The following is a 17,731-nucleotide window of genomic DNA, read 5'->3' on the forward strand; positions in this document are numbered from 1 at the left end:
AAGAAATGAAGAGGAAAATAAAGAAATGCCTGAAGCCATTCCGTTGCAGTCTGTACCGAGACCGGCCATGAATGAAATTAGTTGCCAAGACGGAGAAACTTTAAGAGAAGCGAAAATTTGTCTACTTAATTACTGGCTGACAAATGGAATAATTTACGTGTTTTTAAAGAGGTTTGCATTAAGAATTATGTATTTTTTTACAAATCGGAACGGTGGTTCGAAAACTATTCTAATCATAAAAAATCCGAATAACGAATGCTGAATGATTGCCACGATAAGAATTCTTATGAGAACATTTGAAATGATATCTAAACATCATTAGTATAAAATTCTCTTTATTTATCTTTTTTTACCCGACTGCCAGGAGGGTTATTTAATCTCTGTGATTTGTGACAACTGTGGCGTTTGTGATAAAATACGATTTCAAACGCTTTCTTATGCAAGAAAGAGGTGGTATTACCCAAATATTTACACTTGGCAGAAGACCAGAAAAATACTAATATTTTGCTGTTTTTTTATTTTGTGTTGTTCACAATGTCACAATGAGTATTTAGTAGTATTACTACATTCTTATAAATAAAAGGTGTCACAAAATTTGCTTTCAAAAAAAAAAAGCACAAAAAGGCACCTTGAACCCATTGTTCATTTAGTTTATAAGAATTAAATCATTCCATGATTTTTTTTAAATGTTTTAACTTTCGTAAGGATTTATTATTAAAGTACTCGCTCACCCGCCGCCGCCATGAGCTGACGTCATGATTAAGGATACCATTTGGATCCGAAACTAGTCGGGCAATCCACATAAGGAGGCGTGAATAACCCGTAACATCATATAATAATTCTTACACATTTATTTTTAAACACATAAAACTTATTTGTGAATAGAATAATGAGTACATTAGCACCCGGATATCATTAGGAAACCTCTCAACGGCCAACAACAAACTACTATTCCGCCAAGTTTACCAATTGAAATCAGTGGCAATGGCTTCTAGGGAGGGCGGACTGAAGCGAAACTAAAGTTTGATATTGTGTGTTTATTTCAGTGATATAAAACTCCTTTGGAAGGTGAAGTACCTAGAGGGTAAGAACAGAACTTTATAATTCGCTATCTGTCCGTCTGTTTGTGACTGTAACGTCCGTAATTTTTACCGATACTGTATTTTTGTTGCCGCTATTAGGTTATAGGTTCAAAATTTAAGACCTTAATATGAAATCAAAATAAAATATAATTTAAGCAAATTGGGCTACTAAGTAGCATTTTTTGAATGTCAAATTACAATGGACCCAGATTCACCTACCCATCACACAAGATAACAGAATGGGCTTAGCCACGAATACAACACTAATTGCGCTCCGACATAACTAAATATAACAACATACACAGTTATAAACAGTTTTCATTCATTTACACGATTGAATTCCACTAGTTTCTTGAACTTGTGCATTCACCGTACATCTTAGGAAAAGTTAAACTTAGCAATATAATTAGTCGCCGATATACCAGCGAGGTAATAGGGGCATGTTAAGGGAGTAGTGGAGTTAGCTCGTTCGCACGTGCCAATAGATATGTGCACTGATTGTGGTTCATTAGGCTAAGTGATCGGGAAACCGGATGAGAACGAATTATCGCTGGGTTTGATCAAAGATTTTTTGTCCGTGGTGTTGTTTAAAGATGAGGTATGATTGACCACTATAAAGTATATATGACTTATTTAAGATAGAAGTTACTTCTTTGAGATGTGACTCCCGCACCAAGGAGTTCATTCCTTGTGTAGCGGGGATTTCACAAACATTCCCGTCACATGCACCTAAACTCTGAACAAGCATTCGTTAAATAAATACTTGTGAAGCGGACAATCGGGTATCAAATCCGCGAGACATCACGCACAGTGGGTTTGACGTGATGTCTTCTTCAATTTGGCTATACTTGAAGTCTTATCTGTCCAGGTCTAAGTTAAGATGTATAAACAAGTTATAGACCTAAAGAAATTAAATAGTCAGGCACTCACAAAATTCTCGAAGGAAAAAGACAAAAGTATTTGCCTCAAGAACGTATATCATAACTGTTAAAAGTGACGTAGATAGAACTGAGGCACGGCTAACTAAAGTTAAAACGCGGTATCGAAAGTTAACACTGAACACCGACCTGCTGACCGAGAGAGCACTAATTGGTAAACATTATGAAAATGAGCCTCCTTGGAGAGTGGTTGCGAGCATTGCGTAATGTAAACGATGTGGGGCATACTGGCAGCGTGGCCAGTTGGACAGTAGTCGAAATAGCTGGTGGACTTCTTGTAATGCTAGATGGAAAGATACTTGGTATTTGGTACTGAATAGATGGGTGATGATTGGTTAGTACGATAGATGCGTGTTGAAGTAAGAATGCTCTTCTTGAAATGGTAAATCAAAACTAATAAGGATAGATAATATTATTGCAGAAACCTTGTATTGGACCCGTATTTAGTATAAGGATGTCAAGGAAGTAGAATTTTAGTGATAGTCCATATTTACATAAGCACTTGCTAAAATGATCCCACGGGAACGTTAAATCGGGATAAAAGCTATCCTATGTGCTATAAAAGTAATCCCGGTTATAAACTATCTGTGTTCCAAGTTTGATCTAAATCCGTTCAGTAATTTTTGAGTGAAAGAGAAACAAACATCTATACAACCATTCATACAAACTCACGTTTATAATATTAGTAGAATACAGTAAGCAGTTAATTTACACACCTCTTTAGTTTTATATGCCTTTTATAATTAATTATTTGAGCAAAATTAAAAATCCTATTGGAAAATCAGCACCAGTGCCTATCCCACTTTCCAATTCGTGCGTGATGATATACATATAGAAAGAACTCAAGATGAACAAACCTACAGAACAGACTTAAGTGGGTCGGCCGGGATTAGAAGGGATTGTGTTACCGTGTGAGAAAAACCACGCTTACATACTGTTTGGTAAGACCTATTTGTGAATCGGATTAGTCGAGTAGTTGCGCAAAAACTGGGGAAACTGGATGCTGTAATATGGAGTTCTCTTATGATGTATTGGAAAACCACAGATATCTGACTAAATCTTCATTAAAGCATCATAATTCAACTACAAAGTAAAAAAGAAATTAAAGACTTTGAATTTTCACATTTTTCATCTTTAGAGCGTTACCTATTTAAGCTAACGATTGTTGTGTCGAAGTTAACATTTAGCTACAAAATAAATAATTCCAAAAATGACACCATCCTGGGTACTCAGTAGTGGTAAAGAAAAGTCTTAATGCATAGCAACACACATTATAGTTCTATCTCGCTTCCACTACATCATAAATCCTGTTTTATACACTGAAAAAACTATACCTGTATGAGCTTATGTCCATACACTTTACGAAGAAGCCTGTAAAATATGAAAACAAAACACAATAGACTCAGACAAGCTCACAAGTGTTGCACAAACACGGTACGTAACGAGATCGGAATATAACATCGTATCGTATTGAACGCCTTTGATATCGTAACAAGAACACCCTGATTTTATCCGAACTAACATTGAATCGCAACAATGAGGTTGGATTCAGTCTGAATTCATTACAAATTCCTTTGGATGGACTTCATCCAGAAAGGAATTTTATTTTCAAACGGCTTCGAAAAGAAGGTTGTCACCTATATTGGCCGTTTTTTTTATTAATGGTCACCAATTTCTCCAAGATTTCTGGTCAAAATAATTGTTAACTATAGATTGATTCGTCTTTATATGGAAAATATTAGTCCAAACAGTTCTTCTACTTTAAGTATTAGACGGAAAAACATCCGAGATGATTGTCCAAGAGGATTCCCCCGTCTTACCAAACTAAAGTTGGCCGTAGTATATTTAAGAACAAAAAAACTACCTAAGCTACAATCTTAATTTCTACCTATACGACATATCCTTCAAATCCTTTCTGCTAATAGAAGGGAAACCTTGCAAATAAAACGGCTCTGGTAGCAACGTAAACCAAAATTGGTTTGGTAAGAATTCAGAATGAACCCCAACCAATGGCAATCTCGTCAATTTACCTTTGACATTCGCTTTGATATGGTAATACGCATAACTGAATCTCGTTTTGCTGACTAATTGGTTCGGGGTTTGAGTCCAATTCACGCGTTATCGAATTTCTGTTACAAATATCGATGTTACGGTAATTGTTTGGTTACAGGGATATTATTGTTAGATAGATATTTAGTTAATTCTCTCTCTCTCTTTTTTTAGTTAATTCTAAAAGATAATTGTTATCGGTATACATGCGAAAAGTACAAAATAACAGATAATGCCCCGCGGTATTAAGTCCGCCTTATGTGCCATAATGGTACGTAAAAGTTTAAATAAAAATAGGCAGGAGAATGTGTTTTAACTGCTAAATCCAGTGAGAATAGAACTAAACATGCTTTGGTAATACAAGATAAAAGGAGTTTATCAGAAACGTGGGTTACATATAATGGGTAAATGACCTCTAGAGATAGTTTTAGTCGCATTCAGCAATTAACTTTGTAAGCAATTAAGGACAATTACTGCAGTACTCTGTTAACTAGCAAATAGGCACTTTCTTTTGACCTGTTCTTGCTTTGTTTGGGTTTCGTTTCCAAACGCTCAAATCGGAACGATATTACTAAAACACCGCTTTCTGTCCTTCCGTTTATTATTTGTTGTTAAAACCGCAACAGATATAATACATCATAATAATATGTGAAAATGTATAGTATAGCTAGACCAATTTTGATAAAATTTTCAATAGAGTGACTTTTAAAAACGTGACTTAGTTTTTTTAATCTATTAATTTTTACATACATCCTGTTGACGGACGGACAGATGGACAGAGATACCGGATCTTTTAATAGTTTCTTTTTAACCATTTGGGTTAGTAACAATGGAATCGCGGTTTCCAATAGTTACTAAGGCCAAAGGTTACAAAGAACATGAGATAGGGTGAATAAAGTACTATAAATACACAATAGACGTGTAGCAACATAAAGAGGAAGCTGTAACATCCTTGTTAGGTGGCCCCGACTGTTTATTATTTTACTCGTTAACACCCGGTCATTCACATCTAGACAACTGTTTGTTTTCGATACTTTTACTGGGATACAATGGATTGAAAATGCTATTTTGGTTTTGAGTACTTGATGGATTGGTTTTGAGGTCATGTTTGTGATGGAATACTTTTTTCTGTGTATTATAAGAGGTTATTTCAATTTTACAAACGTAATTATAAAATTTATGTGGAGCACAACAGATAATCGAGGAAAGATTTGGCAGTCTATTGCCCAGGAGTGGGGCACAGTGGGCCAGATAAAAAAATATGTACAATTATTTTCACCTCGTAAAGGTTACAACTTACAAGGAAAAAGCACGTAAGAATGCAATTGAATTCGAAAACCTCCACTTTTTTTTAACTCGGTAAAATATCTAGAAAGGACACAATTGTCAAATATTTCTACAGCAATACTATTTGTGTATTGTGACAATCCTGAATTAACTTCTAAGAGATTCAAACTCCAACTCTTCCTAACACCTCACAGCTAAACGACAGTTAAAAATAGAACATTATTAATAGTATAGACTACCAACTCTTAAAGTGAGACAGGAGTTGTGTAAAAGAGATGTCGCTCTACATCGTGTATTGTGCTGTCTCTTTTCTACGTTTAACATTTTGAGTTAAGAAGCGTTGGTAGGGTGTTTAAACTATATGAGTTTAGGTGAGCTAACGACCTGGCAACGGCCCAAAGGATAATGATGATTCAGAAGGGAATTCCTGAAACGCTTGATGTCATCGAGTTAGGGTACCTGAGTTAAAATTGTTGACTTGGTTGCTTGGTAACAAAGTATTTACCGAAGAGGTTTTATTCTGTTTGTTGTTTGTACCAGTGTCAATTGTTATAAGCAAAGATGATAGAAATAGCTTAATAAATACAAATGATAGTTTTGCTTGTCATTGGGGGACGGGGGGGATTGTTCCTTTCATATATTTGAGAAATTTTACGGTTGTAAGTTCGAACCCCGGCAAAGAAACTGATTGAATGGAATACAAAAGAATATCTATTTTTATATACAATAATTATTTTATTATTGATTTATTTATAAACATAATACGATAAATAAAGCTTTATTTTAACAAAACTTAACCACACATTATTGAATTGAATATAGTTTAAAACGAAAAATAACATAAAAATATGAAATAAAATACAATTTTTCCAGCGGTTATTCCGCGTAAGTGAATCACACACATATTAAACCGGTTTCCTGGTTATATTAATAACAATGATGTGGGCTGAAACTCGATACATATCCGAGCATATTTTCGTCTGTAAATTTTACGTGTGTTGACACAAAGAAAATTCTGAAAACTGCTTTTTAGAAAGCTTCCTTTGTACAAGTTCTAAGAAAAGAGTTTTGTTATTTACTTTGAACTAATGTAATTTAAAAACAAATGGTTTTTTTTTTAAATCGGATATCACAAGTTTTACTTCCTTTCCGCTTTTTTCAGGACTATTAAAACGTTACTTTAATGATTCTAGGTAAAAGTATGTATTTGTAACTATGATTTTGATTTTGAATCCTAAAAACTTTTACTAATTTAGCTATTTAATATTCCCAAAGCATTTAATACTCTAATCCCATTACAAAATACACCATAATCACTTAAAAAACAGTTTTTGTTCACAATTTAACCTCAAACCCCATAATCACTTTAAAAAAATAATTGTACACGGTTAAACCTCAAACCCAGACAGTCAGACTACCTTTTTTAACTGTAGTTAAACAACATAAGTTAATCACTGTGACATTGAGTGACCGCGTTGTTTTCGATTGTCAAAGTTAACCAGCTGGGAACCCGAGTCTAAACTGTAGTTAGTGATTGAATACACACGGACTTTAACTGGTGTTATTTACTTGTTACTATGTTCAAACAAATTTCCGCAAAAAGTGGAAAAAGACTTGGTCGTCTATTGTATAGAATTGCGATATTTTGGGTTAGTTCTATTAATAGTATTATGTATGTCTGTTCCTATAGGTACTGTTAAATCTGCAATTAACAACTTATGTTTAAATTAGAAAATTCGCTGTCTCGTGCTCAAATAAAAAGCTTGCGATTATCCAAATTATGCGTTTTGTCAGACTTTAAACAAGCTGTTTTTCAAATCATATTATTCATTCAATTTTTGCCAACACAGTTCTTAATATATTACATCTCGTAGCACAGAAAAAATAACCATACCGTGTCAAACATACCTCTATAAAACTAAACAAATTAAAACCTTATTCGCACAGCAATTAGTCGAAGCAGTATCGTTGACATCTCACAAAAACTAACCATAACATAAGGAAATTCCGTCTATAGTTTGAAAGCCTATTAAAAGGTGTGTGTTGTACCTTGAGTAACACCTTAAGAGGCTCTTGTAAATCATGTAGTAGTTCCTAGATAGTATATGCTAAAGACTAATAAAGAGTTTATTCTAGGTAGTAATGATAAATTGCCTTTACAGAAGGGCGTTGAAAGAGTGAGCTGAAGCTAACCCTAATGTAGAGCGCTGACTTGTTTCCAAAATTAAAATAAATCTACTTTCAATGGTGAATGGTTATGTTAAGATTTTGTTCTCGGCATCATTATACGTTCTCATAGCAAGTCTGTTGTCTTTGTGAGAGCGGGACAACGCTAAGCTCAGTGTAGAGCGCTGTCTTGCTTCCACAGTGGCAATAATTTTACTTTTAAATGGTGGAAATACTACAAGCCTTGAAAAAAACTCACGACCTGATTATATTCTTTTGGTGTTTATTCATGAAAGTTCAGGACTCTGCATTGGCTTTTGGTTACTGTATCAAAAAATAGCGTTTGTACCTACTTGCTTTGGGTAGCAAACTTATCGTTTATTGTCGTGGCAAGTGCAAATCTGCTGCAAGATTTTACCATTTTCATAGTTAATAATAATAATCACAATTTGTTGAGTTTTACTTTCAATTAAAATAATATTATTACTTCGATCTTATAGTAACTACATCAATTGAAATTACGAAGTCTCTATCATGATCAGGATCCATATATCATCTTCATCTTGGAAACAATAGCTTTTTTATAATTATAGAGCATTTTTTTTACACAAATTGAGGAAGTTTTATTTAAAAAGGTTATAATTGAGGTCTCTGGTATTGTGTTCTTAGGATAATGATCTTTTAGTACGTTAATTACGCAATGGCGCGTTTTATATGCCTTTAAGATGAGTTATTTATTCTATCATCAGCATCATCATCGTCAGCTCATATTCGTCCACTGCTGGCCATATGCTTTTCCAATTGCACGTAGTTATTAATTATTAAGGGTAATTAAATAAATTTAAACAGTCGACAATGTTGTTTAGAGGCTCATGTTTTATTAGTAGTTTTAGCAGTAAAAAACCGCTCTGCAATTTGACGTTTTTACACATCATTAAAAGAAAAATAACAGCAAAATTGGACAAAGTCAAGCAATGAGTAAACAAACTGTTAAATCCATTTACAATTCGCAATTTCGTAGCAATTACCTACACAAATTTTGCTATTAATTCGCTTTTATTGCTTGGTAGCATTTACTTACAGATAAAATCTTTAACTCGACGTATAATTCCAACGGAAAATAATTCCAAACAATGATTGTTGATTACGTAACCATGGCAACGTCTAATGAAATATTCACTAGCATTCGCAGTAAATTAATTTCTGTTAAGGTACTTGGACAGACGATCAAACTTGTTTGAATCAATCAATATTTAGGTTTGACTCAAAAAACATTTGAACATTTACTCAGCTTGTTCTAAAACAATTATCTAACACTAGCTGTTGCCCGCGACTTCGTCCGCGTGGTTAGAGATATAAGATATGATTTATACCCGCCCTGTTTTTTTACACATTTTCCATTGTATCTTCGCTCCTACTAGTCGCAGCGTGATGGTATATAGGCTAAAACCTTCCTCGATGAATGGTGTATTCAACACAAAAATATTTTTTCAATTCGAACCAGTAGTTCCTGAGATTAGCGCGTTCAAACAAACAAACCAACTCTTCAGCTTAATATATTAGTATAGAGTACAGATTCTCTTGTTTGAAGTTAAAGTTTGTTTGGTGTATCAAATGTTAGGTTAATTTTGTATCGGATTGTTTCATGGTTTGTAAGTCAAAGAAGAAGTCTTACAAATCATTTGAAAAACGGTTTGAAGAAGTGTCACGTAAAGTTTGACGCGGGCATGTTTGATCATCTAGAGTGCACTTTAGACTGGCTTACCTGAACAAATTTGTAACTAAATCCTTGTGCTATATTCGCGTAAATGTCAGATGTAACATCCGTTAGTGATTTCACGGATTTAATATAGAATAGTAGAAACGGAATACCTACGAAGATATTATTAATATTTCATTTTACCTGGCGTTAACTTTACTCCACAGATTCAAATTATATTCGAAATTTAATCGTGTTTATTTATAGATCATAAATATGATAACATTTTGAGAAAAATAATTAAAAAAAATAGATAAAAACAATTGAATAAGGAAATTCGAATTTCGAAATTTTAAAGCGGCTTAAAAAAGGAGTTCCTCATACAATATTATTTTTATCTATGGTTGAACTGGACAATCATCGACTGTATTTGAAATTAAGAAGTAAGTAGTCTATGTCAACATACTAAAACTATTATTAACGCTAATAAGACCTCCATAGTCACAGTATAGAAATAAATCATAACCAGTTGGCATTGCTTTCACGTTTTATAATAGAACCTTAATCATATAGAATAATAAAAATCAATTAAATGAGTGTTAAACATCCATCACTCTACATTAGGTCCTTTTAATGGCATTAACACTTTTCCTGTTGACGTTAACAAATTCCTAGTATGGCTACTTAGGTAAAACAGAAGACCTTGTATTAAATGTATCCTGAACTAGCTCTTGCCCGCTGGCCCGCCCGCTAAGAATCGAAAATGATCATACAATCTTGACAAAAACTATCCTATGCGTTAATCCTGGTTATTAAACTATCTGTGTACCAAGTTTCGTCTAAAACCGTTCAGTGGGTTTTGAGTGGCAGAGGAACAAACATACATACGTACTAACTTTTGCGTTTAAAATATTATTATTAGGATAAGTTATCTAATCTCCTATGAATGATATTTATTTATAAGCTAACCACTATAATGAGGAATGATTATTGTTTATTATTGTATAATGCATCAATAGACATGAGACTAAAACCCGAGTATTGAAAAGATTTTTCAATAAGGTTTCCGAAAATCATATGTTTCTAATAACGTAATGGTCCACAACTTTCAACAAAGCCATCTAGTTTCAAACTAAGCAGAGCTTGTATTATGAGGACTAGACAACTGATAAATATATATTTCTGATATATTTCTAAATACATACATAATACAGATAAATTACACCCAGACACAGAAGAAATAATCGTGCTCATCACACAAACATTTGTCCTGAGTGGGAATCGAACCCACGACCTCCGGTATAGCAGTCAGGGTCACTTACCACTAGACCAACAAGCCTGTCAAATTCTAATTCTACAAGTAAGCATTGTATCATCTAATTTGTATACCAATATCATTTTAAATTAAAATAATATATATTTAATGAGAAAGTTGTACACGGTATAGTATTTTGTTACGTAAACATTCTGTTTTCCATTCCAAGCTTGAATGTTTATCTGTTTACGAGCGAGGTATGTAGGAAATGTTGTAAGTTGTCACCCCACGCAAATAGTAAGAATCAATTAAGGGAAACCTGTATGAGAACTCGAGACCGATGAGCTAGAAATAAAAGGCTTTATGAATAATTAGAGGCAAGACTTGGAGAAACAGCGTAAACAATTAGCTAATTAAAATCAATATTAATAAGAAACGTGTATTTTCACACTCCATACAAATTATAATAATTTTCAATTTCATGAACCAAATAAAAATATTTATCATACATTGATTTAGAGCTAAGGTTTGTTGTACCTAAATAACAAAATCTTGCTACGAAAAGGCAAATTTGAAGGTTATTAAATGTGCATTAAAGGTAACTAATGTTTTGTAGTTTATCATAGTGAGTTTTTTCAAGTAGATAATTGCATTCTCATTATTTCGGACAGTAAAGTCTCACATGAATAAAATTTTATTACATACAATATCAAAATATTTTGTAGTATCTTTATTTCAAAAATCTTTTGAAGTCTACCTGTGATCTTTGCTTCACCTCTCTTCCTACAATTAACACACATCTGATCAATAATAATTAACTACCAAGGCCCACCTTTTAATAAGCCCTTACACCCTTATCACACATGGCCGCGACAGATAAAGACAAGAATTGTCATAATAAAACCTTATACGATAAGAAATTAATACAAACTTAAGTTCACTTGACGTTTCGGACAATAATCGTGGTCACAACACACTTAGCGTGAACTATGAACTCTTTAAAGCATGACTTATTTCCATGCGAAAAAGAGATGCCGCTATATACGATATATTGCGCCATCTCGCTTCAACAGTCGCAACAGACATGTTTCAAGTTTTCATAGTAGGATTAATTATATCCAGAAATGGAAAATAAAGACAGGTGTAATAAGATCGTCTCATCATTATGAAACTTGTTCTGGAAAACTTACAAGACTACGTAAATATAGTTAATTTAAGTAAACAAGAAATCCTTATCTTGTTACTGGTTCTTGTAATTATAGGGCTGAGTTGAGATGAGGAAGATTGACAAGGTGCATGTTGGACATGACGTCTTGAAATAACGAGCGTGGCTGAGCAAAATTGTAGATATGTCTCATTGGATGGAATAGTGCTTCAACAAGTACAGTTGATGGCAGAAACTTAGGCATGTTATAGATCTGTTATTTCTGATCCAGTTATGTATTTAGATGTAGTATTATTATTACATTGAATTCGGTTACGGTTACGGACGAAAATGAAAACATTTATCGGATTATTCGTTGGTTTCGAATATATAGTTACGGAATTGTGAAATTGAAATGATAACTCCAAAGGCCCTTCGTGTGAAATTTAGAGGAATCTTTTAGTAGGAAGATTTGTAATTGTTTGCTTTATAAGATCATTATACCTGATCATACTCTCTTAAATTACAAAAAAAAGGAGATCTCTTTGAATAACTGTCCAAAAGTTCGCAATGCGTCATTTACATCAATTACCTCAAATATTCCAAGTCTTAATACCTCATACACAGGAACGCTCATAACAACGCGATGATAAATTAATATATTTTCCGTAATGTTTTTATTTCATCCACGGAGGCCAGTCGGTGGCCGTTAATTGAAAAATTGGATTCCTTCGGTCGTTAACTTGTGTGGTCAATAAATAGTGAACGACGTTACGATCTTGCTTCACAGTTGGCCCGATCAATATGTTTTTGCATCGATCATGAACAAAATTGCCAATATACTCGGAAGGTTATCTTCACGATATAGACACAATAAAAACACCAAAAAACCCAGTAAATTGTCAATTATCGGGAAAAAACTGGAGTTTCTGCAACGAGCTGCCAGCATAATTAAATAAAATTGAATTGAACGAAACGTGAATTTCTTATGAGTCTTATCGAAGAAATTTGTTGATTACAGGACAGGAAATAAATATACCGGAAAGTGGTACAAATAAGATAAAAAAATAATTGAAACAGATTTGCAATAAGGAAAGGCTGATATAAGTGTAAATGTCAAGAGCTTTAATGATTGACACTTGGTTAAGAATAAGGATACTATGTATATACATACAGACAGATAGCGAGAGTTACTTACATATTGAAACTGGTTAAGTGAGACTCGGACTTGTGACAACCAGGGTTCCGTACAAATACTACAACGATCAAATTTACAAAAAAAATGAAACCCTACAAATTTATAACCGTACCAAGCGCTATTTTTTTGTTATTTTTGATAAAGTTGAAACAGAAATACGACAACTTTAAAAATGTCTACCATCTAGATACATAGTGATAGACAGATAGAGGGACAGACAGTGGAGCCATAGTAATAGAGTTCCCTTAGCACCAATCACAAACAAGAGCCGTGTAACGTGACACTTAACCGTGGTTTAGTCAGCTGTAATCTAAGTTTAAACCCAGCGCGTGAGTCAGCTGCCCGGAGCGGTGCGAGACGATTTGTTTAACAACAGCCGGGCACGCATAAATATGAGTAAATAACGTCATCGAACTGACAGCTCACAGAATTGTAGTTTACGATACGAATATAAACATGGATGTTCCTGTCTATGAAATAAAAGAACTACAGGCTTATTGATAATCTGATGATGAGTTAATAGATTGGGATGATTTAAATATACTTCTTGAAGCACTTGACTTTACTACAACCTAGCAAAATCCAAAATCTACCAAGATCGAAATAACTACGACAACAGACTTGATAATCCTCTTACACGATACAAATATAAATGAACATTTGAAAACCTATGAAGTACTAATAAGACAGGTACTACCTCAAAATTAGGGGTTTAGAATTATCAATGACAATATAGATATAGCTACCTTGGCTATTCATTATTAACTTGTTTACAAAATCACACTAGATCAAAAAAATTCACGGTAACTCACAAAATATTAATTCTCAAAGTACACAAACGTTTAATTCCTAATTAATTGGCTATGAATTATTCAAGTTCTTACTCACGGTTCACTTTTAAAATCTAGGAAATACTGGTGCGGAATTTAATCGTGTGTTACCATATAATTATTGTGACGCTTATATCAAGGTAAATATTGTCCATTTGCAATATTCGTTTATTTTTCTCTGACATGTTTACGTTACTTACTTAACTAGAACATATAACTAATATTGCTTGAGGTCATTAGATTAATGTTAAAATCAGGAGATTTGCCTTTCCTGTTCCGGGTGTTATGTCAAAAATTTAAGCAATAAGTTTTCAAACAGGCCCTATTTAATGTAATTTCGGGTATTTGACTAAAAAAAATATCTTTTATAAATTTTGTAAACATGTATTTTTTTTTACTACAACTAAATCCCGATGATTCGTACCTATTTCACCATCAATAATTTAATTTTAGTTAAGCCACTTGGAAAGAAACCAACGATTACAAATCCGATGACAACTGTGAAGTTAAATATTTATAAAAGGATCCGATTCGATATTGGAGCGAAGACAGAACGGTTATTACAACTGATGGTGAGAGGCTTAAGACGAATGGAAAGGTCAGGGATTGACCTATTTTATAATAGAATTGAGTTCAGAGGTCTTTCGTAAATATTGTGAAGTGCAATCAATCTCATATTTTTGGAATAACATTATTTTAATCGACCCAACGGCAGGGACTGTTTAGATGATAATAATGTTACAATATCACGCTCAATTCGTCCCATTCTTGGATACAAGCCTGTTCCCGTATAGGCGAGTTTTGAGCATGCTTAGATGATAATTCTTTTTTTAGTATTTATTTAGATCTCCAACTATTCTCTACGCAGTCAAAGTAACATGGATTTACTTTAAGATCTAGTGCAACGATCTGTGTGTTTAAACAACATTTTTGAAATCTGTTGAAGATGAATATGACTTGAGTTTTATGAACTACTCGTTTTCTGACACTTGGTGTGTTTATAACATTTTATACAGTTTCATCTTCTCTGTTTACGTTAGCGTGATTTGTAGGATTTGCTTTGGAAATTGTATGATTTACATCTATACTATAGGGATCACGCTTTAAAAAGCTTGTGTGTTAAGATTTTTAATCATCTTCGGAAGTTTCTTTAAAATCCTCACTTTATTTCTGTTTTTTAACCAAATGTTGGTAAAAAAATTGGAAAAAATTTGGACCTGCATATTTTCACAGTTATAGCTTCAAACATAGAATTTAAAGGTTATCTAGGTAAGCCTACTAAACATTATCTATACTGCGTCTAGTTTTACAGGTTTAGACAACGTTATTTGACCTCGTTTGACAGATACTAATAAAGATAGGCTGGTGTGAGACTTTTTGATTCAACAATGATATATTGTGTGTAAAGTGCGTTCGACTTCACTCCATAATTAGTGAAAGAAAAACTAGTACAGTTTACCAACTTCAAAAGGAGGTTGTCATTCCCACGTCGATTGTGATTTGCTTCGTCTTGATTTTTATATGAGAATTGTAGATAAGTAGTATTGGTTTTTGTAAAATATCATGGTGGCCTTGCGGTTCTTTGAGTGGATTAATAAGCATAGGTGCAGGTTCGGCCCTAATGTGACTTTTTCGAAGTTTTAAAAACACTAATTCGATAGAATTTGCTTTGTTGTGTTATTTCTTTTCTAAAAGCAGGCAAGGTAACGTTGAACGATTGGTAAATCTGGGTGATGTCCAGTGTAATTTTAACATTATAAAAGTACTTCTTATACTTCCTTCTAATTAAAAAAAAAAAAAAATATTCATTTATGTGGCATTTGTTTCATTTCAAAAGAAAGCTATTCTTGCAATTGTTCTCAACATTTTGTAGTTCACCATTCACGATGTGATTGTTGAAAGCATCTTGACGAGTCTGTATGGATACTGGGTGGTCTGCTCTCCAAATAGATCAATCCGTCATTTCCTGCCCGGAGTGGGAAGTGAGGACTCTCCGCTTGTTAGCTACGGCTCACGACGAGCTCAACCATAATATTATGATGTGTCACTGTCAACGTTATCAATCGTTTGTATCTGTTTGATGAAGAAGAAGACTGATTTGATTTGTTATTTGGAGTTTTGTGAGAGTTAAGTTTAGTTTTTGTGGTGTAGTTTACTGAAGCGTAGGTTTTGGGATCGCCCGATAAGTTATGATCCCACCTGGCTTCGATTGGGTCACATTATGTATCCGTCTCACGGAAGCTTAGTAAAATATTGTGTGTTTGTTTTCTTGTTTTCCTTTAAGATATCTTTAATAAGTTAGTATCTAATGGTACAAATTTGGCAAAATGTTTGGAATAAGGATCTTCCTTATACCTAATACGCGTTTAAATACATTTCTTGAATTATTTTGAGTGTTTTATGATATTAAATCCATCTCCTTATTCCATACCAATGCATGGAACTATAAATAGCTTATTTTCAAATGGAAATCAATATCTGCCAATCGTCCAAAAAGCTAGAAAAGTTTTCTCCAATAAAATGACAGAGAACCTGAACATTTCATAAGTTTCTGTGGACCAGATGTGTTCAACGTTCGGAAACTGCAATAAAGCTGACTTCTAAATAAAAGCGTTTCTATAGGGGAGTGACACTGTCCCCACAGTTAAACTGTCCCGTTTATTTTTAACTGTCGAGTAAACATCTACACAAAGAAATAGCTGTCTGTTGATTGGACAAATTAGGATTTGTAACTCACTTTTACATTTCTCAGTATGAACACTACGAGCTTTCACTGTTTATACGCCTGATGAAGATTTATGATAAGTTCTCAAGTTTGTTTCGAAATTTACTTTTAACGATAAATTATAAAGAGGATCCGGTTTTTTTACCTTTTAAAGAATTTGCTTCGACGAACGGACGCATCTAACGTGCAATTTAGAGTAAAATAATTCTAGATAAAAACACCGTGAATATCTAGAAACGTTATAAATTACGGTTCTACAAAAAGGCGGTCACAAAAAAACAATGACTAAGACTAAAATGCAAATAACCTGAGGATCTAAAACACAATAAAATCAACAAAAACCTTTTTCAAACACAGTTCACAGGAAATAACTGAACAATGGCACATCGAAAAACTTCGATTCTCGAATCGAGAGATCGCGCGGCAATTCGTTAATTCAAACGACGATCGCGCGTCCGCGCCGCGTGCGCAGCGGCCTGAGACTGACTGGAGACGAGGCACGATGCATCATTCACCTTTAACACCCGTCCCTCTCACACTAACCAAGCTTATGAACGTCAGAGGGAGAAAGACGTAGAAAGCTGGTAATTTTCTCGCGATGACGCGGAGGCGTAATTTCGCAAGGCTTTACCGTCAAGGACGATTTGCAAAGTAATATTGGAATATAATATATGTAAATAAAATGTGGACTTTTTGCTAACTAAATGTCAGCTGTTACGAGTAGTGGACATGTCGTGTAGGCGAGTTACATATTTATTTTTAGGGCGAGTCACACGTTTCTATTAACGAATGGTTTATGGGCAAATTAACGAATTAAAAATAGGCAGCTTTTCGTAAGAGCGTATCCGATGAAAAGTGTGGACTAGTTAGGGACCGTGTAAATAAACAGTAAAAGTCGTTAAAATGAAACATGTGTGCACGGCTGTTTGGTTGTCGCTTCTGTAAATACTGTGTGTCAAACATTGAGATTCAATTGATACTGATTCTTTGCAAATTATTGAATGTTCAAACCTTTTTTTGACGCTATTTCGTAAAATGTTGGTAACTTTTATTCCTTTTGGGGTGACTTAACTATTGGATTTTTACTTATAATTATAATATGTTTATTACTTTGTGTCCTTATAACTGTAACCTCTATTTAATTCCTATTTTATCTAGTGTGATACCGGAACTCAGTTTCACAGCTATTTATTTCATATCTTCGATCTAATGCGAAGGTGATATAGGTGAACTATTAAGTGAAGTAAAGCCCATACATCTAGTATCATTGAATTTTACATTAAGTCAATATACTTCGATATGACATTAAAAGTAATTGCGCTGGCGCAAGTTTTTGCTCGGACCCAGACTTACGAAAC

General features: G+C 33.8%; 1 protein-coding gene across 5 annotated transcripts in view; it reads right to left on the reverse strand.

The window, feature by feature from the left end:
* Nucleotides 1-17,731, reverse strand: part of LOC113494203 (focal adhesion kinase 1) — a 159,480-nt gene that overhangs the window by 50,302 nt on the left and 91,447 nt on the right. The window contains exon 1 of one of the 5 annotated variants that reach the window (XM_026872419.1): nucleotides 16,716-17,028. The exons of the other annotated variants lie outside the window; for them this stretch is intronic. The gene's annotated coding sequence lies outside the window, so the exon portion shown is untranslated. Of the gene's footprint in view, nucleotides 1-16,715; nucleotides 17,029-17,731 lie in introns of those variants that run through there. 5 annotated transcript variants of the gene reach the window in all.

The sequence above is a fragment of the Trichoplusia ni genome, chromosome 5 (assembly GCF_003590095.1).
Source record: "Trichoplusia ni isolate ovarian cell line Hi5 chromosome 5, tn1, whole genome shotgun sequence".
Lineage (NCBI taxonomy): Eukaryota > Metazoa > Arthropoda > Insecta > Lepidoptera > Noctuidae > Trichoplusia > Trichoplusia ni.